The sequence below is a fragment of the Hydra vulgaris genome, chromosome 06 (genome assembly GCF_038396675.1).
Source record: "Hydra vulgaris chromosome 06, alternate assembly HydraT2T_AEP".
Taxonomy (NCBI): domain Eukaryota; kingdom Metazoa; phylum Cnidaria; class Hydrozoa; order Anthoathecata; family Hydridae; genus Hydra; species Hydra vulgaris.
Genome location: NC_088925.1, coordinates 47545076 through 47571843, shown reverse-complemented (window position 1 = coordinate 47571843; position 26768 = coordinate 47545076). Strand labels below are relative to the sequence as shown.

Below are 26768 nucleotides of genomic sequence, written 5' to 3'. Positions count from 1 at the left end.
TATATCTTTGTAACTTATTTTCTGTGATACTTTTTTTGCTTAGTATTTGTTTTTAACGACTTCCATAAGTCACAAAAAGAACAATCTTTTGTGTAAAACTTAACATTGTGTATATATATTTCAAACTTGTTGTTTCAGTTAACTTAGTTATATTAATTTTACTCTGTTTTAAACATAATATTAAGATCTTGAATAGTTTTATTATTTTTGATTGAACTAAAAATATATTCAAAAGCTAATTTTTTTTTATGTATACACTAGCAAAACCAAGGTAAACACATTTAGTTTAAAATTTTATGCTCTATTTATGCTAAAAATTGTGATAGATTACTTTTACGGCCACAGTGAGGCTTACTGTGATAACTTAGTTGTGTGAGGTAAAGGGTAAAAAAGTGGTAAAACAGTCAAAATAAATAAATTGTAAATATATAAGTATTAAATTGTTCTACTATGAGCCTTTGCCAATTATTTAGTTATTATGATAATAAGTTTGCTAGAGCAGCAAAGCATGTAAAATATGAGAGTTCAAGCAATAATGAGTCATAATGTAGGTAAAAAATAGTGATTTATAGATTAATCCGCATTGGCATCGGCTTAACCTGCCACTTTTTGCACTATCAGTATCAGCATCGGCCTTTTTTCATTAATTTACCAATTTTCCAACCGATTGTATTTTAATATTTTTATCCTTCATTATGATAATAATTAAATAATAAACTTTATGCATTCCTTAGAATTTTTTTGAGAAATTGTTTATTTTGACTTTGTTTTATAGCAATATTGTTTATTCTTAAGAAGGTGTTTTTAAGCTTTAATTTTACAGCTGAATGTACTTATACTCTTATTACCATTTTGTTTTCAGAATAATTTTAGTTTGTACTGTTTTATTGTTATACTTAAAAGTAACCTATTTAAGCAATGTTATTAATATGTGTTCAAGTATAGAATACTATATTTATATACTTTTATTTTTATTTTTTTTAATTTCAATTTACCTCCCAAAGGCTACGAAGGCCAATTTAGTTAAAAACAAAGTTTTTTAGTTTAATCTTTCCCATAAGTTTGTTTCAAATTGTGTATCTGGGAAAGTTTTTGAGATTATCAAATTGTTTCTTTTTAATCATATTATTTAAGCCGCCCTCGAAGGCCAACACTGTACTTTATTTCCAGTAAATTCTGGGGTACCTCAAGATCTTATCCTTGATCTTATTTTGTTACTTTTCTACAATAACAATCTTCCCGACAACCTTACATCTAAAGTAGCTCTTTTTTCTGATAGTGAATCTGATCTCACTTTTGTAAAAGGTTAGGGCTTACATTGGCTTGTAAATTTTATCTCCAACAAAACTCAGTTATCAAAACTCAGTCTCTTTATTGTGCTCGTCATTTTCTCTCTCCTGATTCTCTTTCTCCACAAATTTCTTATTCATCCTTTTATGGAATACTGTTGTCACATTTAGCCTGGCTCATCTAATAATGATCTTTCTCTTCTAGACAAGGTTCAAAAACGCATTGTAAGCATAGTTGGACCAGGAGGTGCATTGTAAACATTGATGGAACTAGAGATGAAAGCAAATGAGCTTTCATATCTAGTTCCATCAACCAAAACTCATTTTTGCTTGACTCGTCATTTATCAAAGTCTCTTTCTTTTACTTTGTCTGTCTATGCATACTTCAAAAACTTTTATTTTCTAGTTTTTTCCCCCGCTCTTTAACACTTTGGAACTCTCTCCCATCTTTATGTTTTCCTGACTCATACAATCTTCAACTTTTTAAGTTTTCTGTCAATCGTTTCCTTGCTCTATAACTTTTGTCTATTTTCTAGTAACTCCCAACTTAATAGTGGTTGCTTGCAGCCTTGTTGGAACGAATCAAAATAAAATAAAATAATGCTTATGATAGTACCATTTTATTTTTAAAGTTAAAATAAAAAGCTTTCCTCTAAAAATGTATTAATTTTTTGATAGTTTTCTTTCATTATAAAAAAAACATAAAAATGTATATTTTTTTAAATAATAAGTATAAATAAGTTTTCTAATATTTTTTAAAAGAATGATTTGGCTCTGATTTAGGCCCAAGTATTTGTTTACCAGTGCTGATTCCATGAAAAAGATTACATGATTTTAAGTTATTTAGTTAGTATAGTTTTATTTTTTTAAAATTTATGTAATTAGTTGATTCATCGGTATCGGCATCAGAGTTTTCCTATCCGTCAGTCATCGGTATTGGCATCGGCCAAAAAAGTGCTATTGGTGCATCACTAGTAAAAAGCACCAAATAAATAATTTTTCTAAATATAGAAGTCACTTTTATAAAACTGTTTTAAAAAATTCCACAGTTACATTAATACTTCCACTGACCTACCACTGACTTAAAATAACGTACATACATTATTTTTTTCATGCAAAAGAGAAAAATAATTTAAATAAGATATAAAGGTTACAAGTAGTCAAAATGCGGCGCTTAAAAAATTTATTCAAAATCATAGCTGAGCCAAATTGACTATGTCACGAAAATATTTATAGGGAAATATGAAATGGTTCACTAAAAAACCGATGTTTTTAACGGGTTTTGTCTCAGATGCCCATAAATATTTGAAAGAATGTTCATCTTTAATTGAACTGGGAGTTTACAAAAAATGGCAAATTGACTGTAGCAACTGTTGCAAAAGTCAATTTGTCATATTTTAAAGCAACTCTATACATATCCTTGATAATTTATTATATATGGAGCCTATTTAACTACAATCTTTTTATTAACAAGGAAGTCTTACGTGGTGACTAAAAGTCATCAAACGAGAACCTGTAGCAAAAAAAAAAAGTGTAGCAAAGAAAAATTCTTTTAAATATCATTTTTCCGTTGATAAAACTTTTTTAAATAAAGTGGATTATCTTTTCATTAAATGAAAAGGTTTTTAGTCTATTATGAAAATGGTGAAACTTTTTATGTTTACGAAAAATAGTGAAATGTTTAAAAACGTTTTAAAATATTTATAGATTTCCCAGAGACAAAGAGAAGAAAACACGTTAGATAGAATGTTTACCTAATGCGACAATTATTCTCCGTGAGAAGGTGTATGTTACAAAAATGTTACCGTATCAGGAAAATGCTGTTTTCGGAAAACCATTGATATAAATTCTCTTTCGAAAAGATGTTATGATAACTTGTAATACAAATTATATTTTTGATGGTCCTAAACTTGTTTTAAAAATGTTGTGAAAACCTGTAAACAAATAAATTCCTTTTTTTTTAAGTGATCAAGTTCATTTATTTTTAGAATCAGTAAGAGAGTCAAATAGCAAAGCAAAGGCTATATGGGATAAAGACAGAAAAATATGGGATAAAGATTTAACTCAAACAATTTATGAAAAACCTTGATTAACTAAAGATGGAACTCTTTTGTTGTTTGACTTTTGTCCACGTTATCAAAAACATGCAAGATAATGGACTCAGAAAGCAAAATGTTTTTTTCTGATAATAAATACAAATATTCTTCTTAATTACCCTGAGACTTACACTATCTCAACCTTTAACAAGACTAATGAATTTATTAAATTTGCTGTCACATAATGGAAAACTTTTAATCTAAAAAGTGTGGGCATATAATTAATAATGATAAAAATGCTTCCTCAGAGATCTAGATGATAAACAAAGAATGGTTGTTTTGGATTTTTGTGATGCAGCGTTATGCATGATAAAAATTAGAAAATAGGCATAAAATATCAACACATGTCACAAGGCATTTTACAAATTATACACATGAAGATAATGTCTAGCTGATTAAAACGCTATTAAGATAAACACTTTTGTTACAAGTATATTATGTAAGGAAAATTTGTTTCAGTCTTCTTGAAACAGAATTTAGAAATTTAAGAAAAGCATCTTTAGACTGATTTTTTAGGTGTTCTTTGAAACAAAAGAAGTCTCTTGTTTACATTAAAACGTAGTTTAAAATTATGATTTGCTTAACGAATATGAAATTTTGACCAGTATTTTATTTTTTTAAACTTTGGTCAATTTCCAAAATCATTTGAAATTGGATTAAAAATTCCGTTTGACAATACTGCTGAATGCAGTATGTTTTTTAAGGAATGCTTTTTAATTTTAAAAGCATTCCTTATTTATTTAAAGCAATATATTTTTATTGAAAAGGTTTAGTCACTTAAGTCCTGTTTTTTATTTGATTTGAAACCTGTTTTATTTTTTAATTATTTGACAAAAAAAGTTTATTGTAATGAAGTAATGAAGTTTATTAATAAAAGTATGAAAATGTTTATAAATTATTTTTATAAATTTATATAAATCGTTACAGTATCTATTTTACTTTTCAGATATTTTATTAAGTAAGCCGTTAAATAAAAAATTGAGTTTTAAACAAATTTAGATTAGATTTGCCATTTTCATTTTCGAATATCAACCAATAATTTTTTTGCAGACCAAAACATTTTAACAAGCACAAATATTATGTTAATTTAAATATATAGTTAAATTTATATGATAACGTTTTGCGTATTATTTGTCATAAATATTTTTTTTGATTGGCAATAGGAATACCCAGAACTAAATGTAAATACATTGACTGAAGATAAAAATTTTGTCAGGGTTTTAGTCATGATTAAAAGTTATAAAATACAAGTAAACTATCATTTCGTTAAAAAGTAGGGGAGATGGGTGCGCATTGATTGCCGGGGCAGTATGATCTTTTGGCTTTTACTCGTTCATTTTTGCCTTACTAGAAGTGAGGTTGCAATTTAATTAACCATTATGCTTCCCTAATTGATTATTCGTAATATTTTTTCATAAGGTTATCAGCGTCAAAAAAAATAAAGAAAATATTGTTTTTCGTCATAAAAAAAGATTTTTTTAAATCGTACTATAATTCAAATATATTTTTATTTAGATGTCTGTATGGGTTAACAACAATTTTATTTTAAATTTGTAAGTGTTAGGTGTATAATATAATATATAATTTTTATTTGGCTGCAATTTATACAGTAGATATTGCTATCAATATGTTACCTATACCTATTGGGGTACATCGATCTTTGACTATGCGGGGCCCATTGATCGGAGGATCAAAGTGCCCCATAGAAGACAAAGTGCCCCATGTTTTTGTTTATAAGCAATACAGTTAAACGAATGGAATTGTATTTATAATTTAAAAAAAAAAACTATATATAAACAAACAATAGCTTTTAGCATTTCATTTTTTAAATCTACTTATGTTATAAGCTAGTAATAATAATACTATTATTTTATAATATCAAAAGAATAATATTTAACATAATAATTAAAAAATATTTAGCATAATATTATTATGTTAAATATTAGCATTTATTAAAAACATATGTTTTTATTGATATATTTTTTTACAGATCTTAAAATGGTTAGAAATAGAATTAAAAAAACAAATAAAGTTGCTATACCAAGTGAAACAATGAAAGTAGCTGTTAATAAAGTTTTAGAAGGAACACAACTGAATGTTGTAGCATGTCAGTTTAACATAAATAGAATGACTTTAAAAAGATATTGTCGTAAAAAGAGGCTTAATCCAAATGAAGCTTTCAAGCCTAACTACAACAATAGACAAGTTTTTACAGCAGAAGATGAAAAAAGTTTATCAAGTTATTTACTAATTGCATCAAAAATGAACTATGGCCTTTCAACTAGGTCAACGCGATTATTGGCATATGAATTTGCTTTAAAAAACAATAAGATATGCCCATTATCATGGATCAAAAATAAAATTGCAGGCATTGATTGGTTGCAAGGTTTTATGAAAAGACAACCAGAGTTGTCTCTATGAACACCTGAAGCAACGAGCTTCGCTCGATCAACAGCTTTTAACAAACACACTGTAAGAGAGTTTTTTCAAAATCTTAAAACGGTAAGAAATCGATATAAATATAATCCTAACTGTATATATAATGTTGATGAAACTGGTTTAACAACCGTTCAAAAGCCGGTAAAGGTTTTAGCTGGTAGAGGAAGCAAACAAGTTGGAAGAATCACATCTGCAGAACGAGGAACATTGGTAACTGCATGTTGTGCCTCTAATGCTATTGGAAATTCCATTCCTCCATTATTTATTTTTCCTAGGGTAAAGTTTCATGATTACATGATTAAGGAAGGACCTCCTGGATGTGTGGGATTTGCAAATCCTTCTGGTTGGATGAACTCAGAAATTTTCATAGAATGGATTAAACATTTTGTTAAATATTCAAATTGTTCTCAGGAATCTCCAATTTTGTTACTTCTCGACAGTCATGAAAGTCATATTTCTGTTAAAGGCTTGGAGCTTGCAATTCAACACGGAATTACAATGATAAGTTTTCCTCCCCATTGCAGCCATAAATTGCAGCCATTAGATAGAACTGTTTTTGGACCATTGAAAAGGTTTTACAATTCTGCATGTGATAATTGGATGGTTTCAAACCCAAGACCAATGACCATTTATGATATTGTTTCAATAGTTCGAGAACCGTATACAAAAGCTTTCTCACCATCTAATATACAGACAGGATTTAGAGTAGCTGTCATTGAGCCATTCAATTCTGAAGTTTTCAAAGATGACGAATATTTACCACCATCAGTTACAGATAGAGCTGCTCCAGATACAGTTACTATCACTCCTGTCAACAACATGGAATCTGAAATGATACCAGCACATGTTAATCACATAGAGACTGAAATAACTATAGTAAATATTGAAACAAGTATTTTAAACAAAGTGTCAACAAGTGTTGCTTCTATAATCTCACCTGAGGTTTTAAAACCTTACCCAAAAGCATCTGCCAGAAAAAAAAATGTTAAAAGTAGGCAGTTAAAAACAAGGATCTTGACTGATACTCCTGTAAGAAATGAAATTCGTTTGTCAAAAGAAAAGAAAATTTTGAAACAAACCAAAAATCAACAAAAAGTCTCCACAAAAGATAAGAAAGAAACTGAGAATTACTTGCTTAGGAATAAAAAACAATGTAAACCAAAAGCTGCTTCACAACTTGACTTTCACAAATGATGAAATATTCTTAATCAAAATATTGTACTTTTAACAAGTTTTGTAAACTTAAAAGTTGTGTTCTTATTTCAGTCTTTATATTTCAGTTCTTATAAATTTCAAGTTGTTGTAAAGTTTTAAACGTATATAAAGCGGGTAGCTTATAGCTGCTGTGATTTATACATTTTTCAATTAAAAATTAGACTAGTGGGTTTAACTGCTATATTTAAAAAATAATTAAAAAATTTAGATGTATTATATGTTATACAATATTACCCTTTGACTAAATTATTTACAAGATTTAGTTATAGAAGTGTTAAACGTTTAGATAATATTACGCATATAAGATCAATGTGCCCCAAGTCGGAGATCATAGTACCCCATAGTTTGGGGTACATTGATCTTTTGAGAGGGTTGTTTAAAAGTTAAAATTATTCATGTTTATCATTTTTTTAAATCAAAATATTTATATATTCCAAAAGCCAGATAGTTCTACATGTGTTTCGTAGTTAATAAGTTTTTACATCTCTTTCAGGTTCTGCGCAATTTTCAAAACACTGCTACGGCGATCAATGCGCCCCCATCTCCCCTATTCAGTTTAACTTGATGGTAAATCAAGTAACGTACATCTGCCCTAAACGGACGGAAGAAGAAAGCAGTGGTAGGAGACCTCATGTATTATTATAAGCCACTTTACATCCAAGAATCCAAGACCGGCGCAAATGATGTGTGATAATTTTCCCCCACACCCTATCAATGACTTTTAGTTTATTATGTCTGCAAATTAAGCTCATTTAGACCAGCAAATTGGCATAAGTAGATCATATAGTACAGATAGCAAACTTGGACTTTTAGAACTGTCGGCAAATGTGAAAAGCGAGGACCTTTTCTTTCGACAAAAAACATTTATGGCATTATGGCTATTAAGGCAACATTAAAAATCATGACTTTTACAAAAGAATACAATTATCTGGACGCAAAATCTAGGCCAAATGATATTTGATGTATCTTTTCGTAATCATTTTTTACTTTTTCCCGTTCATTATATGAATGTAAAGATTTAGTTTATTAGATAAAAGCATGTTGAATGCCTTTGATCATTTTTATATGAGTGTAATTGATTAATGTAAATGTATATAATCAGAGTGGCCAGCAATTTTTATGTCCAATTTCCATGACTTTTTGCTGACTCACAAAATTTCTCTGACTTTCCTATGAAAAATTTATCAAAATTTTAACATACAATGCAACAAAAAATCTTACACAGCCCTTTACTTTTACCCAAAAACATAAACTTACTTCAAAGGTGCTTTCATTTACTTTTTGTAATTGAAAGCACCTTTGAAGTAAATTTAAGTACCGATTTTGTTATGTGACTTTAAAAATGAATATTTTCATTACCTTAAATAATAAAAGTAATTTTATAGAGAACATTACATTATTATTTACAGATTAAATATTTAAATAAATTTTAAGCGAGGGTATTTGTTTTAATATGTCTATTGTCTGCTTTAAAATTCTTTTCATAACCATAGTACTTTTTGTACTGCACTGAGCTCATTTTGTTCCAACAGAAGTGTAAAGTTTTTAAAATTAACTAATTTTTTTACAATGCTATAACTTTTCCAAAACTAGGTCTTAATCATTTGCTTCTAACTTTCCTACCATTTTCTGTTAATTTGTTACTACTTCTTGTTACAATTGGCAACATTTGGTGTCTCTAACCACTGCACCCTGGATGCTAAATAACTACTACTTGAAAATATTCTATTATGATGTTGTTATTTATTAATTTTCAAAAGATTTTTAAAAGCAATACGAAGTGAAAAAGCGTGTAAAAATTTTTTTTGTTGTTTTACAAGATCAATTTGAACATAAAATTTGCAGAAGAAAATAAAATATACTCCTTAAAGTTTTTAAGAGCAGTCTAAGTTTATAAAATAATAAACATTTTTATTTTTACAATATAAAAAAAAAACATCTAATTATTATAGATCTAGTTTTATAGATCTGATTATTTATGTAATACAGTTTTTATTTAACTAATTACTTCAATCATTTTACAAAAAGAGGTAAAAACTTTATATAAAAGATATGCAATATAAAAGATAAATGGACCTAAAAGAAATGCAAAAACACTTATAAAGTGTATTAATATTCAGGGTCGACGACACGTGTTTTACAGTGGATGGACGCAATTGTTAATATTTTAAAAAAGTCCTCAATATCTAGAATATTCTTTAAAAAAAAAAAGTCTTTTAAAAAAAAGTGGGGCATGTGCCTCCGGGCCCCCTGTGTCGTTGGCTCTGATATTATGAACTTATATATATAAGATATATATATATATATATATATATATATATATATATATATATATATATATATATATATATATATATATATATATATATATATATGTACTAGTTAGTAAAACACTTATCTAACTTTTATCTTCTACAGTATGTTTGAAATGATTACACATTTAGATCAAGAAAACTTACTGAATAAAAAATCTAAATTAATTTCTTAATGCAGACATGAAAATAAGTTTTTTTGATGTTTAGACATTCTTCCTGATGAGCCTACAAATGGCGAAATATGCTTAAGAAGATAAAAGTTAGATAAGTGTTTTCACTACTATATTATTGCTCTGTTCTTTAAGAACATTGAGCACTTTATTTGTAGAATACACTGACATAATTTATATATATATATACATATATATATATATATATATATATATATATATATATATATATATATATATATATATATATATATATATATATATATATATATATATATATATATATATATATATATATATAATTATAATTAAAAACTATAAAGAAAAAACTTTTATTATGGAACTTTAAGTTTCATGCCTAACGCCAATCATCAGCCATACATTACAAAATTAAAAATGAAACGTTTAATTACGATTAGAATTACGGTGGCGTGAGTTCTAATGACTCCGTGGAAACAAAATTTTAACGTATATATAAATTTAGTATAACGTGACGTAAACGTGACGTAAACCAACCAGGATCAATCTTCGGTATCAAAAGAGGAGATAAGGAACTTATTTTTGTACCTGCACTTAGATATTATTTCGCTCCTTGTATTTAGTAGGTTTTCTCCTTTATACATCAAAAATTGGAACTTCTCGTACAAACAAAGGTTACAAACTCTTGATGTTGGGTTGTATGGTTTGCATTTTTTAACAATCCTCCATCTGACAAAAGGTATAAAGTTTTTTTCTTTCAATTTCCATACTTCTTTTGAAAGCTCTGTATCATTCTTGTACCTAACTGCATTAAAAGATTTTAATTGGTTTGCGTACCGAACTTTAAAAGGTGTTTCGCTAAGTCCAAAATACACTTTTTCTTTATATTCCGGATTATTTGAATAGATGGTGGCCTGCTAAACAATGTTGTTGGAAAGGCAATGGTTGTTTATGGGACATTTGGTTTTTTCAATTCAGTTGCATTTCATTTCATTAGTTTTTGCCTCCTTATGTAAAATGCTTTTATTGTGAAAGTTAATAATGGATTTTATGTATGGCATGCAGGAATAACTTATTTTGATTGTGTTTCTATTAAATATTTTACGAAGTCTGCGGTTAACTGGAAAGTGGAGGTCGATGAGGTTCAAAAAACATTTACCTATTTTTGTAACAACATTTGCACTGAAAGGTAGATTATACCAAATTATCTTGCGTTTATGGTTGCCGTTTGTTGATCACGCCACCGTAATTCTAATCGTAATTTAACGTTTCATTTTTAATTTTGTAATATATGGCTGATGATTGCCGTTAGGCATGAAACTTAAAGTTTTATAATAAAAGTTTTTTCTCTATCGTTTTTAATTATAATTATAAATCGCTCTGTTTTGAAATTTATATATATCCAAAATAAATTTCCTAAATATTGAGCACTTTTCAACGAACAAGAGTTTTGTATTATTTTATATATATATATATATATATATATACATATATATATATATATATATATATATATATATATATATATATATATATATATATATATATATATATATATATATATATATATATATATATATATCATATATATATATATATATATATATATATATATATATATATATATATATATATATATATATATATAGGGTAAAGTAGTCTAACAACGCAACCCTTTTATATTTAGTTGATTATTATTATGTAAACTCTACATTTTTGATATACACCCTATTTATTATATATTTTGATATACACCCTAATGATATACACCCTATTACTTGATATACACCCTATTTTGCACAAAGTGCATAGGCCACTTTTTATGATGCTTCCTGTGTTACAGTGCTCATGGAACCAAGTTTTGCATCCGACGCATTGAATCTAATCATCTTTTTTTCTTTTATCGTTGTAAAAAAGTCCGCAATCATCACAAAACGAATCTTAGTCATTCTTATTTCTCTTTTTCGATGATTTTCGAGTTTTTTTCAAATTATGTTCCTTGGCAAATTTTGTTTGACTTAGCCTGGGCGTTTCGGTTATTTTAGCCGCAACTGAATTTTGATCAACAACAACAGTTTGCCCATTTAATAAACTTTTAGTTTTTACTTTTCTCTTTATTTTAGATGACGGAATTATTGAACGGATACTAGATGCAGGGTCTGAAGACCTAGGTTCCAAAGTACTAAACTTATCAACATCAGAATTTTTGACGATTATTATTTATTTATAAATTTCACTAGGTGCAAAAGCTACTTGGGGAGAATATTCGGGTTAAAATCATAGAATCCTGTTGATCTGAATCCAAATATAATTTTTGCTTGTTTTGCTGGTGTAGCCTTTCTCTTTAACCAGTCTCTGAGAGTTCTTAAAGTTACAATCTCGCAATGCTGCCACTACTGGATTTTCAGTTCTAACAGAATGTAATGCCTATTTCAAATCCTCTGTTCTCTATTTTGCCCTAATAGTTATTTTTTTATGTTTAGCCATTCTAAAAAGAACAAAAATAATACTTGACTAACTTTTTTAAATTAATCGATTAATCAACATTGCATTTGTCAAGTGACAACGAATGCATTTATAAACATCTTTAAGTTTAAAACAATAAAATAATGAGGTTGTGAAAAGGTAACAATAACAAAAGTACATTTAAAAGGAAAAAGTAATCTTTTAACAGTCATTTTTGCCTTAACTGATGCAATTAACGCGGCAACTTAAATAATATTTTTAAAGAGTCTTAAAATTTATGTTTTTTGTTTCACTTTTTTAAACTTCAACATTAAATTACAGTTGTTTAAAGTCAATTTGAGAACAAAAGCATTAAATTACAGACTTCGAGTGCAATTACAACACATATTCACAAAATTTCAATATCGAAAATCAAAATAAACATGTGGCGTTATTAGCCCATTCCAGTCTGGCGATATTGGCCAGATATCAATGTTTTTTGTAAAACGGGTTTTATTTGTTTACATTGTGAACATTGCTTACTTTCAAATATCAAATAATGTGATGGGCACATGAATAAGCAAAAATAACAATAAAACATTGTTTTGAGCATAAATAAAACATATAAATAGAAACGATACTTTGATCAATGATAAAAAAAAAAGAATGGTCTAAAATAACGCTCTCTACACTGTATAGAATAATTGCAAATTACTAAAAACCACAATAAAATGGGTGAAAGTTCAAAAAGTATGATGTTTTATAACTACAAAATGATTTACCTAAGAAAGTTTCCTAAATTGCGCCACCAAATATTCTTTAAGCCAACTTTAAAAAATGAAATGGCGGTATAAGCCGCCGTCGGTAATAGACTACTTTACCCTATATATATATATATATATATATATATATATATATATATATATATATATATATATATATATATATATATATATATATATATATATATATATATATATATATATATATATGTATATATATATATATATATATATATATATATATATATATATATATATATATATATATATATATATATATATATATATATATATACATATATATATATATATATATATATATATATATACACAGGGCTGGTTCGATGATTTTTTTGGTGTATTCGGGAACATGGTTTGGCTCCCTTTATTAAAAAAAAATATACGTGTGTTTATTATAAACTTATCATAAAACGTGTTTTGGTAAATTGCGCATATTATTAAAACCCTTAAACTACACTAAAAACATAATATTCTATTAAATATTTATCGAACTTTGCATAAAAACTGACTACAGAGTTGTAAGCAAAATACATTTTTGATTAAAGAATTTAACAATTATATATAGTACAGTTTATATTTACAAAAGGTCAAGTAACAAAATTACTTAAAGATTAGTTTTTAACATCAAGTTTTTCTCAAGCAAAACTCTTAATGCTATAGGGTGGGCCAAAGAAGACCTACTAATGTTAAACTTGGATAACTTTTGCAATAATCATTTATTTTGGTTAATTTTTTTTTATGCATTAAATATATTTGATAGAAATTATGTGTGAAATATGACATCAGACAAATGCCCACCATTTTTCTCAATACAGAGATTGGCTCTTTTCAACGCGTTTTCCTTTACACCACATGTTTCTGATTGAAGGCTCAGTACTTCGTGTCGAATATTTTGCTTCAGCTGTCTAATAGTCTCTGATTTATTAACATACACTTTGTCTTTTAAATATCCCCATAAAAAATAGTTGCAAAAAGTTTTCAATCATTATTCTGTAAGAAGCTCCTGAAATCGATTCCGGCGTTCCATCCTCATTTTCAAAGAAACATGGGCCGATAACTCTAGTGGCCATAACACCGCACTAAACAGTACATTTAGATGGGTGCAATTGATGCTGGTGTGTTGCCCTTGGATTTTCAGAGCCCTAAAATCTACAGTTTCGTTTGTTGACATCCATTTAAATAGAAATGTGCTTCATCCGACATCAAAACATTATTCAAAAAATCAATTCGTGTGGCTAATTGTGTAAAACGAATAGCGTATTGTAGTTGTTGTTGGTGATCTTGCTGTTGTAGTGTTGCACAATTTGAATTTTGTATGGGTACATCTTAAGATCCAACTTTAAAATTCTATGTAATGTTGTTCTGCAAATACCCAATTGGCTGGAACGACGGCGAGTTGAGACAGTTGGATCATCTGCAACACTCTGCCGCACAGTTTCCACGTTATCTTCAGTGCGAATATTTCGATGAGCACCTCGTCCAGGATGGTCGGCCACTGAACCCAGTTCCTCAAAACGACTACTCAAACTAATAATTATGAAGGCTGTGGGGGTTGTTCTGGAATTAAAATGTTGCCGATATTTACGCTGCGTCAAAACAATTGATCGTTGATAAGAATTGAAAAACTCGATAAATTTAACGCGGTGTTTTATACTGTATGGTTCCAAAATAAATCTCTAAGAATTCAATTATAACCTAAAAAAAGACAAAAGTAAATATGTCAAAAAATAAATAAGTTATTTTGGTTTTACATTAGTAGATCTTCTTTGGCCCACCCTGTACATACACATTAGGAATGATGTCAATCAAACTTTTTTTTGTGATATAAGACAGTGTTGTTTTGGAAATGCTATCGTTTGCATTGAAACATTGAGGCAGCAATCGTATTGCAAGATTGGAGCTAAGAATACAATTTCACTAAACACTTCATTCCAATTGACGTCACTCTTGCCGTTAGCTGTCAAAAAAGAATGCATGTTATTGCACTTTTCTTTAAATGCATGTTTCACGTTTTTCTATTTTTTCCATGTTATAGAGAATTTCAAAATGTTTACTTTGATCCTCCATCTGTACAAATCTTTTTGACAAAGAATTTGTTGCAGTATCTAAAACTACAAAAAAGAAACTTACTTTGAAGAACTGCTTTGACGACACAGGTTCATCTTTCATTTGCCAACTTCACTAGTTCATCACTTACCTTCATAGAAAAAATGCCTTTTGATCTTACTTGGGTTGACCACAACTTCATCAGAGAATTTGAATCAATGGCCAGTTCTTTGACCAGTTTTATTGCATCTGTAATAACACTATACAGCCTATTTTTCTATCTCTTGTTCTCTGTTGTTTTCTTAATATATTCTACCTAAAGACCAGACCAAGTTTGTTCATAAATCTTTATAATCGGAAGGTATTTTATTCTTTATTCTTTGTCCACAATTTGATCATCGAATTCTTTGATCTTCTTTTTTATTTTCAGCTAAATTGTTCTCTTTAATTAATTTAATTACTCTCGCTCTCCAATTCCAATGACGTTGTACTACTATTGTATTCTTCAAACGAAAGAATAGCTCGTCCTTTGGGCATTATAGCCACTTTATCCCGAGTCAGGCATGGAGCAGATATAGCATAAACTTTTTTAAGTTGAATCTGATTTCAGCGAAGGATATGTCTATTGTGATTTAATTTTATTTCATATGATCTAGAGGCAACGCATTTCTTTATTTTACCTCCAAGGCTTTATTCACAAGTTACTTCGTTTTGATATGGAACAGTTTGACCTTGTCTATAGAAGTATGGTTGTCTATAGAAGTATGGTATGGCACCAATATTTTTATTATAGTATTTTTTAGATTGGGTTCTGTCTTTCACAATTTCTCTTGCAAATTTTGACTGTTCCTTATTTTAAGATTTAAACCTCGGTATATTATCTCTCAGTTGACGCCCATGTAAGTTCCGCTGGAGATAAACCATTTTATTGGAGGACTACGTAAAATTAGGATACCTTTATAAATGTCCTCATTCGACATATACTATTTCTTGATCAACAGTTTTAATTATTTTACACTTGCCTCTACTAAACCATTCAATTGTGCATAGTGTGGACTGCTTGTTATGTGCTTAAATTGCCACTGTTCAGAGAATTGACGAAACACTTTCAAACTATATTGTGTACAATTATCTGACACTAACTTTTCAGGGTTACCATTTCTAGAAAAAAATTCTTTGCATGCTTTTATATCATTTGCTGATCTAGTACTTGAAAGCAGAAATACCTCAGTCCACAAGCTATGATAATTAACAATAATTAAATAGTTTTTATTAGCCCACTGAAACAAATCAGTTCCAAGTTTTTGCCGTGGCCGTGTTGGGACATCAGGAGTTAGCAAAGGTTCTTTTGGCTTTGATGGGAGATATTTCATATATGCCTCACACGTTTGAATTAACTGTTCAATTTTGTTATTTAAACCTGGGTGAAAAACACTCTGATGTACACGACGTTTCTCCATTCCCAAGTGACCTTCATGCAATTTTGAAAGAGATTCTTTTCGCAAACTAACTAGGATTATTATTCTATTTTGATATAATAAGAGTCCATCAATTTTAACTATTTCATCTTTAAAATCCCAATGAGGTTAGAGATTCGCCGGACCATATTTTTTGGAATTTGACCACCCAGAAATGATACTTTCTTGCAATTGGTCTAAAAGTTCATCTTCTCCAGTTTTTTGCTTAATTTCTTCTAAATGATTCTCTGTAGCAGGCATAATTTTTATTATTAAATTAACATACAAATTAAGATCATTTTCTGCAATCTCATCTTCTTTTGTAGGATTAGATACCGGTGCCCGAGACATCGCATCTGCGTCAGTAATAGATTTGCCCTCAACATGCTCTGCAGTAAATGAAAATCTTGGTAACTTCATTCTTAAACGTTGAATTTTTGGAGACATACCAATAAGTGAACGATGATTTAGTATCTGAATTAATGGTTTGTGATCTGTTTCTAATATAAATTTTTGTAAACCATACAAATATTTTGACATGCGTGCGCAACCCCAAGTTACTGCTAACATTTCCATTTTAATTGAGTAATAATTTTTTTCAGTTGTTGTAAGAAATCTAGATGCACAATCAGTTGTTTTGTAAATACCATGATGATTCTGGTAAACTATTACACTAAGTCCATTTAATAAAGTTCCATCTGTTCTTACTTTTACAGTTTTTAACCTCGTAGTGTGCCAAAATGAGTGGATTAGTTAAACTATTTTTTACCTCATTGAATGCTCTAGTATGATTTTTGGTCCAAAACAATGCTGATCTTGAAATCAAAAGAAATTATATTGGTTTTGGAGAATTTTTTATTGCTTCAACTTTTATGGTCAATGGTTTTACTCTCTCTCTGCTGAAAATTTATGAACTAAAAACTCCACTTCTGTTTGATCAAATAAACATTTCTCTACACTAAGGGTAACTCTATTTTTAGCAAAGGTTTTCGTTATATTCCATTTCTGTATTTCTAAAAACTAAAAAATCATCCATACTTATAACCACTCCTTTTACACCATCAATAACTTGATCCCTTTTTTACTAAAATTTTTAGAAAGTGACGTTAATTCAAATGGACCCCTCGTTGGGCAGAACCGCCCAAAAGGCATCGTAAATGTACAGTTTAACTGACTTTTAATATCCATTGGTAACTGCCAATAACCTGAGTTAGCTTCTAATTTTGCCATATATTTACATCTATTTCCAAGTTGGGCCAATGTATTGTCTACACTTGGCAGTTCATAGAATTCACGCTTGGTGACTTTGTTTAATTGTGCTAAATTAATACAGATACGAAGTAGTCCATTTAGTTTTTTTCACAACAACTATTGGATGACACCAGTCTGTAGGTTGATCTACTGTTTTGATAACACCCATCTCTTTCATACGAATCAAAAAAACGTATTTTATGGACGACCCCTTATAGAGAATGATTTTCGAAAGTATCTAAGACAATTGAGTTGCTTATAATCAGAACCTATTAATCGTTTATTAGTAGTTTATAAATGTTCAATTTTAATTCCAAACTTTTTTAAATGTTTGGTTTCTATAACTGTGACCTCAGCGTCAGTGTCAACTTTAAATGTTATTTTTCCATGTTTTACTTTTAATTAAATTTCTCAAGGTCTGTCAGCACAATCTGCTCCAACTCTTCCTAAAATCAACGCACCTAGATGCTGCATACTTGACAAATTTTTATTATTGTTTTGTCGATCAACATATCTATCAGGAATATTTGGTTTTGCTTTTAGGCAAACTGAACTTTTTGAGAAGTGATTCATAATGCTACAGTCTTTGCACTTTTTATCCCATGCTGGACATGATCCCCGATTAAAAGGATGCTTTTTTAAACAGAATTACTTACCAATAAATTAAATTTAAAATTTCTTTTACCACTGTTCTGTGTGGGTGAATAAAATTTGTTTTTACTGTACAATTGTTTTCCAATACGATCTACACTTTCACTGTTATTATTTTGCAACTCAAATACACCATCTTGTGCTTTTTCTGAAGAACGGTAAATTTCTACTGCTTTATTGAGGGTCAAAGTTTTTTCAGAAAGTAATTTCTCACGTACTTTGTAACACCGTATTCCATATACAATTTCATCTTTTATTAAACTGCCAAAACAACCTTCAGTATTACAAAAGTTGCAATTTTTACTTAATAATTTTACTTCGGTTAAGAAATCATTAAAGTATTCAACATCTTCTTGAAAACTTTTAAAATATTTTTGTCTTTCTAAAGTCTCATTAATAATACCGTTTGCAAAAACCTTCCTTACCACTTTCAGTCATTTCTTTTTTTTTTAAGTAATGATTCAACAGATTAAACAAGATAATCTTTAAACAAAAAAACGATTAGTTTCCACACGTTTCTTTACATACTCGTAGCGCCATTGTTTTCATAATATATTCTACCATAAGACCGGCACCGATATATAAGATAGGGTCGAATATATATATATATATATATATATATATATATATATATAATATATATATATATATATATATATATATATATATATATATATATATATATATATATATATATATATATATATATATATATATATATATATATATATATATATATATATATATATATATATATATATATATATATATATATATATATATATATATATATATATATATATATATATATATATATATATATATATATATATATATATATATATATATAATATATATATATATATATATATATATATATATATATATGTATAATAACATGAGACATTCTCCGAAAAAATCTCGACGCTTTTAAATGGTTTTAAAGCGCTCACCAAATTAACAGTTTTCATCTGAATTGTTTTGCTTACTTAATTAAATTTGAACAAGATATTGTACCAAGTGTATTAAAGTGCATGAAACCAACTAAAAAGCAGAGGAATTTGATATCTGTAGCTTTCTTGACCATTGCGGTAGACATTCCGAAAGCATCAATCTTGGAATCTAACAAGGGTTCATAAACAGCGTCATAAACCTCATTAAGCGGGTTTTACTTAGAGGTTTTACAGTCAAACTGTTTACATTATTTGTTAATAGAGTCCATCTATGGGTTGATCCAGATAAAAATTATGAATCTCCTGAATACTGCTAAAAAAGTTAACAGCTAGAGTGCAGGAAAGTGCTGCTATAATGACAAAAGGTTTAGTGAATGGCTTCCACGTGGATCAAAAAATGCTAGTAGGTTTAGGTCAAGGATTCTATTTTGTATGCCTACATTCTTAACCTTTATACTTGATCCATTATCGTAACCTTGGCCGCACATATTTTGTTTTGATATTCCTTTTTTGTTAAAACTCAACTAACAAGCAAACTGTTAACCCTTGCCCAAATGTATCTACCCAGCAATCATTGTTTTAGTGGATTTGCAGTGGACCTATATAGGCATTTTGTAGGAGTGTTGCTCATTGGTTACTTAGTGGACCATTAGTGATAGCCGCTATTAATGGCAAGCTGATAACTTTCCGACATAATAATAAAGGCTTGTCATTGGCTATCCTTTTTTAGCGATTACCACTGATAGTCCACTAAGTAACCGATGAGCAAAAAAACAGCGGTCTGCTTAAAATATCTATATAGGTACACAGAAATTCCGCTATAGAATGTGTGCTGGGTAAGACCTGAGCAAAGTCAAGAAAATGTTCTCTCGCGTTTACTTTGTGTCCCAGTCTTGTATTGACAAACCAAAGTCCAAGTATCATTTGTTATTTAAAACTTACGTTAGCAGTGCAGTCATTAACTATAGAACAATACAATGCTTTCTTCATTTCACACAAAATAAACTCAGAAAGTTACAGGAACAAAAACCAATAAACTTATTTTGAAATATTTTGCTCATAAATGTACTTGAGTTTTTTTGGAGTTACCCGATGAATATGTTCAGAAAGAACAGAGTTAAATTTTGAAATGTGTTCAACAAGATTTAAAATAGTTCCATTATTTTCTTCGAAAACTGTTACACTTGTTTCACAAAAAGCTAATTCTAGAGTACCAAGGAATTGCACCAATACAAAACGAGGAGTTAAAACTAAAGTTTTTGTTTTAAAACAAGACTTTGTACTGTACTTGTGTTCAATTTATTTTTTCAAGAAAAGGCTAAACCTTAAATAAAAATGGTGAACTTGACGTACTTATTTTGATATTTGGTTATAATTAGAGCGCTTATTTAATGAAAATGATTTAACTGCTTTATTAGGAATGCCTTTTAAACCTTGAGACTGTGAACTTTCTCTTGATGTCTTCTGCGCCTAGAGTACAAGTTGTTTTATTTTTTGGTTGTTATGATTTATAAAAATGGTTAAAAGTACACATAACACCCAACATCAACATTAAAATATTTAAGACTTAAATAAGAGCAATCAATTATCTCTCTAAATTATATTTATTTTGTATTTAACAAAACTTGATAGTAATAAATGCACTCTTATATTAAATCTTACCAGCAATTTATGCTAATTATTGTTTGTATCAATTTAATCAATTTCTTTGCTTGTTTTTTGTCTTTTCTTTCCAGATCATAAAATTGTGTTTTCTATAAAAGAAACCATGATTTCTTTTATAGAAAACACAAATATATGATATGGAGAAAAAAATTTGGCGGCAATATGTATAAATCGCTTAATTTTACGTGAATAAAAATTTGTGTATAACTGCTGAAGTTTTTATTCACGTAAAACTGATCAACTACTGAGTAAAAGCAATTGCTTTTTTTTATTCACCCGGCCTAATATCTTTATTTAAATTGATCAAACTATTCTTGTCATTTACTGGAATTCTAAAAGATTCATTTAGTAGAATCAATTCACTTTTTTTGTTCAACATTCCAATAAGTTAACTAATTAGTGCATTATAAGTATCCAACTTTTTATTTAAGTTTTCCTCCGGAAATAAGCAGCTCTTTTTCAACTGCTGTAAAAACTTTTAACTATTTTTCTAAATTAGATAAAAATTTAAAATCTTTTGTTTTTGGTTTTCGGTACGTCTTTCAACCGAAATTATACTTTTTACCGAGTTTACATAAAGTACCGAAACTGAAATGTCGGTATCGGTTCAAATTTAAATTTCGGCCGAAACCGAAACAGAATTTCGGTTGATCACTGTTTAACACATTTTTGTGACGTTCTAAGGGCTGTTCATATGGATAAAACAATTTGCCTGGGAGAGAAAAACAACCGAGACACTGCTTTTTCTATGAAACTCATTTAAATTTAACATTCTGTTTATAGTTAAAATCATTAGCACCACCTAGGCAAGGTCGGGTCAAGCGGGTAAAAATTATTTAAAAAAATTTTGAACAATGAGCAATAAACACAAAATAAAAATCAGTTCAGTTAGACAAGGCAGTTTTGTGATAAAATTTAGTGAGCATTTTAAAGTTTAAATTGTTCAACCATGTATGTAAACATGTAAACAAAGCCCTAATATTCTAAATATTTTAACTTAAATAAAGTTAAAAAGACTTTTAAAAATATTTAAGAGACATTCAGAATCAAATTATTATTTTTAAACTCCTATTTTTATTCCGAAAATTGCGCCAATTTTTTTTTTAATGCGATTTAAGCTTGCTTTTTTTTTTAACATCTTCGCTTCCAACAAGGCTGCAAGCAACCACTATTAAAGTTGTAAGTTACTGGATGAGAAAATACGAAGATTGCAGAGCAAGTTAAAGATTGACAGACAACTTGTAGTAATGTAAATTATATGAATCAGGAATGCAAGATAAAAGAAGTGAATTTCAAAGAGCTCATGCTTGAGGCAAAAAACTAGATGAATAAGAGTTTTTGGAGCACTTAGGAATAGTCACAGAAAAATGATGAGATTTAATTGAATGACGAGTAACGCGAGAAAGAATTTTAGTAGATGGCACAAGAGACACTAGCTCTTTAGAGTAGTGCATAATATAGTATTTGTAGATAAGAGAAAGAGTAGCAACGTAACGATGATGTGATAATAGTTGAAGGTTAACTGCAAGAGTAGGTCTAACTAACTAACAGGTCTAACGGGTATTGCAATATCACTACCGAACTATTGAAATATTGAAAAACACCGAACTATCGGTAGAAATGATATAGAAAGTGCGATATCAAACAACTCAATTTCAAGATCAAGTGTTTGAAAGTGAAAACATTTTTTCCAATAATGAAAATTATTCCCATCACTACCGAAGTCCCTTTTTCTACTACCGAACTCAATATCAAAAAAAGAAAAAAATTGGTAATAACAATAAAACGCATTTTTTGAAATAAATTCAATTAAAAATATTTTGTCTTAAATTAAAAAACTTCTGAGCAAAATAATTTTACCTGAACATTTGACATTTTATTAAAATTAAATACTGTAAATTTGATTTAAAATAATGGATTTAATGGGTAAATGGGTTTAAATACTGTAAATAGCAAGTTCTTTTAATTGTTTATTTTAAGTATTGGTTATAATTATTCAAAAAAAAAATAGTTTTTATAATTAGTTTTAGTTTTTAAAATAATAATACAATATCATAAAAACGAGTTTTTATGATATTGTATTATTATTTTAAAGTTCGTTGTTTGTATATCTCACTAATGTTGGAGACTTGAGTTTGAACTATATTTATTTTTATAAATAACATATAAAAAAAAACCAATGTAAATTTGATCAAGCCTTGATACATATTTTGTCTCTAGGGAAATAAAAACCAATTTAAAAATATTAATTTTTTTTTTGAAAATTTCAAATAGGTGGAGTGTTGTAAAAAATATGAACAATCATTTTAGATTTTCAATACCGATCTTTTGAAAGCGTTGATATTTAAAATACTTACTTTCAATTTCAATATCACGACTTCGGTTGTGACTAGTTATTTATACCGACTTTTCTCACTACTGCAATCCCTTACGTCTAACTATGATTACAATGCATTTTTACATTTTGTCTAAAAAAGAAATGGTATCATTAGAAGATTCACCCCAGATACCGCCACAGTATTCCATACAAGGCCAGATTTGAGATTTATAGAGATAGAGAATAGAATCCGGAGTAAGAAAGTGTTGAGTTCGATAAAGAGACGCAACCTTAGCAGATGCTAATTTTGCAACGGATTTGATACATGGTTTCCAAGAAAGATTGGAAGAAAGAATTAACCCTTGAAGATAAAGGGTAGATGACTCATCAAGTACATTACCGTTCATATATATGAGAAGATATAAATTATTGCGATAACGATTGGCTGAAAAAATTGAGTTTTATCTGAATTAAAGTTCACCAGCTACTGTGAGCCCTGTGCTGTAGTAGAAGTGAGATCCTTTTCAAGCTCAAATGCCCCCTCCAAGCAATCAGAAAGTGTAGGCTTCTTATCATGATAAGAATAAATGGTAGTATCATCAGCGAACAATACCACCTTAGATGTGAAACTATTTGGAAGATTACTCATGTAAAAAAAAAAAAAAGAGTATAGTGCCAAGAATTGAATCTTGAGGAACCCCTGAAGTTACAGAATATAAAGAAGAGTGCTGTCCATCGACGACACATTTTATACTCCGATTGGAAAGGAAAGATTCAATAATCTTAAAGAAGTTACCAGATGCGCCATAAGAAGAAAGCTTATGGAAAAGACCAGCATACCAAATTTATCAAAAGCTTTAAAAATGTCAAGAGCGATAGCCTTAACTTCTCCACCTTTGTCTAATGCACGACAAAACCTATCGGTTAGTACTGTTAGCAAATCAGCTGTAGAACGAGAAGATTGACATTCATATTGATCATTAGCAAGTAAGTTATTAGATTCAAAATGAGAGATTAAGTTTTTGTTAATTAAAGATTCAAAAACTTTGCCTATGATAGGAAGAAGACTTATGGGACGGTAGTTAGATAAATCAGATTTCGCTCTCCAGATTTTTTTTAAAATAGGGATAACAAATGCAGGCTTTCCAGCAGACTCTAATAAGCACTTGTTGACTAGTTTCAAAAGTATTGGCGACAGCTCCGGAGCACTTCTGAAAAACTTTATATTTGTAGACTACAGAAGCTGGAGTGATACTAATGTCAAGCAATGGATCAAACCTTTTCACGGCTAAATTAGGTAGAACGCAACTAGTGCAATCAAGAGACGATATTGATGATAATGCGAGGTGACAAAGTCTGAACCTACAAGAGAGGTGGAATAACAGATTTGCCTTTATTATTGACACTATTAAAGATTCTCCAGAAATCATGAGAGCCTATATTTTGTGATGAATCACGAGATTTTATGACCTGAAAATAGTGGGCTTTGGCGTTAGGCAAAACTTTTCACAATGGTTTCTCGCAGCAACAAACAGAAGTCTGTTTTCTGGAGAATTGTTTTGCTGATAGGTATTGAAGTAACAAATTTGATTGGAAATTGCAGCAGAGCAATGTAAGGAAAAGCATGCAGAAGAGTGAGGCTTGACCTGGAATCGCCAAGAGGGAATAAAAGATTCCATGTCTGCCTGAATCCGTGAAGTTATGTAAAATTATGCGCATTAAAGTTATGCACATTTGTCAGCAGGAAGACGAAAGATTTCTACAATCAGGACCATCTCGAAGAAATTCACAGAAAGAGACCCAGTCAGCTTTAACGTAGTTGTAAGAGGTACAATAATAGGGAGAATCAGATAATAAAGAAGAATGAGATAATAGTTAAAGAGATCACACCGTGATCTGAAGCACCTAAAGGTAAATGTGGAGAAACTGAGCACTGACTAGGATTAGAAACAAGACATAAGTCGAGTAGAGGAGGTAAATAATTCGTGTTGTCTGGAAAGCGAATTAAAAAATTTTTTATTGGAGTTAGGGATTAGGAAAAAAGCAAAGTTGTGGGCTTTAACTTCTGCAGAGTCACTGACACTAGAGCCAAGCCATTCATTGTGATGAGCCTTAAAGTCACCAACAACAGCAATATTAGATGATGGATAAAGAGAGAGAGTTTGGTCAATTTGATCAGAAAAAATATCAAAAAGAGTGCAGTCTTGAGATGAAGAAGAGCGATATAGAACAAAGAGAAAGGCGATAGAGTGAAGTGGTGCTAAACGAAGGCACATAAAAAAATAGTTGGTGGATTTAAATTTAGCTTCCCAACAAATAGGTGAATTCTTACGAATGAAAATGCCTAGGCCAAGCATGTGACTATTGGAAACTTTTTGAATTAAAGAAAGATAACCATCAACACTAAGATCGTAAGCTGAGACAGCCGAACTCATATTAGTCTAGCAAAGAGCAAGTAGGTCTGGTGAACTTTACAAGAGAAAAGATTCAACAGAAGAAAAGTTACTTCGAAGACCACGAATATTAGTGAATGATAGGTTTAAATAACTTAGAGATGACAATGTTTTTTTGTGTTTTATAGTTTTTGGTACTTTATTTGTTTTAAAATTTGTTAAAGAACTTGACTCAAAGCATAGACAGTACTCAGTACACTGTTTAATAGCCCAAAAATTTGCCTCATTTTGATTAATAAACCCTTAGCCGTAACTTAGGGCTCCAAATGTGGCCTCGACTATGCGTACTTAAAGTATAAACACCATCCATGCGCAACATGGTGCTGTTAATACTTTGATATTTTTTAGCTTTTGATGGAATCAGCCTCTCTGAGAGCTACCACAGAGTTCGGGAAACCTGACTACCAGCCAACATCAGAACCATAAAACTGAGTTTTAGAGCTGTACGCTCATTAGGAGATAATACAATTAGTTGCCTAGTCATAAAAACAGAGCACAAGCAACACCTATGCATTGAGTCAAGAATATCCATCATTCAACATCCTAAATTGGAAATAATTTATTAAAAATACATCTGCACCGGCCTAATAGATGAAGAAGGGGTGCGAGGCTGGTCAACAGATAGAATCTGTTTACCTTATGTTTATCTGATTTTATATAATTTAAGGCAACTTACTCTCCCCTACCTAATTATAGGGGGAAGGGACTCAAATAGTTAGTGGGAATAGACACAACAGTAAAAAAACCATAGATTGGGGTGTTGTAATTGTTGGTGTGGATGGCGATTAGATGAGGGAGGGGGGGTGTTAGAAGTTGTAATTTTCTTTAAGATTTTTTTCTTTAAAATTTTTGAAAAAAGTTAATTTTTGCTCATTCTTTATTTCAGTGACCACGTGGAAGGGCCGTACGGTTAATTGTCTTTAAGAAAAGCATGGATACTTATTTTTCATAGTGCTTAAGAATTTAGATTTTCTCTAATAATTTGAAGAAAACACTTAAGAAAACACTTAAAATATTTTAAGAGTTTTTATTTTAAATGTTTCGAGTTTCAAATATTTTAAACATTTTAAGCTAAAATAAATTATAAATAAAAAAAAGTTTTAATTACTTCTTTTATTTTTTAGGCAAAGATTAAATTAAAAATAAATTATAGAGTATGCTGCCAATTAGCGAAAGTTTACTTTAGCTGAGCAGAAAAGAATTGCTAATGCGTTGGAGGTGAAG

At 29.3% G+C, this 26768-nt stretch overlaps 1 protein-coding gene across 1 annotated transcript in view; it reads left to right on the top strand.

The window, feature by feature from the left end:
- LOC136081920 (polyubiquitin-like) overlaps positions 1 to 26768 on the top strand; it is an 84438-nt gene that overhangs the window by 22264 nt on the left and 35406 nt on the right. The window lies entirely within an intron of this gene.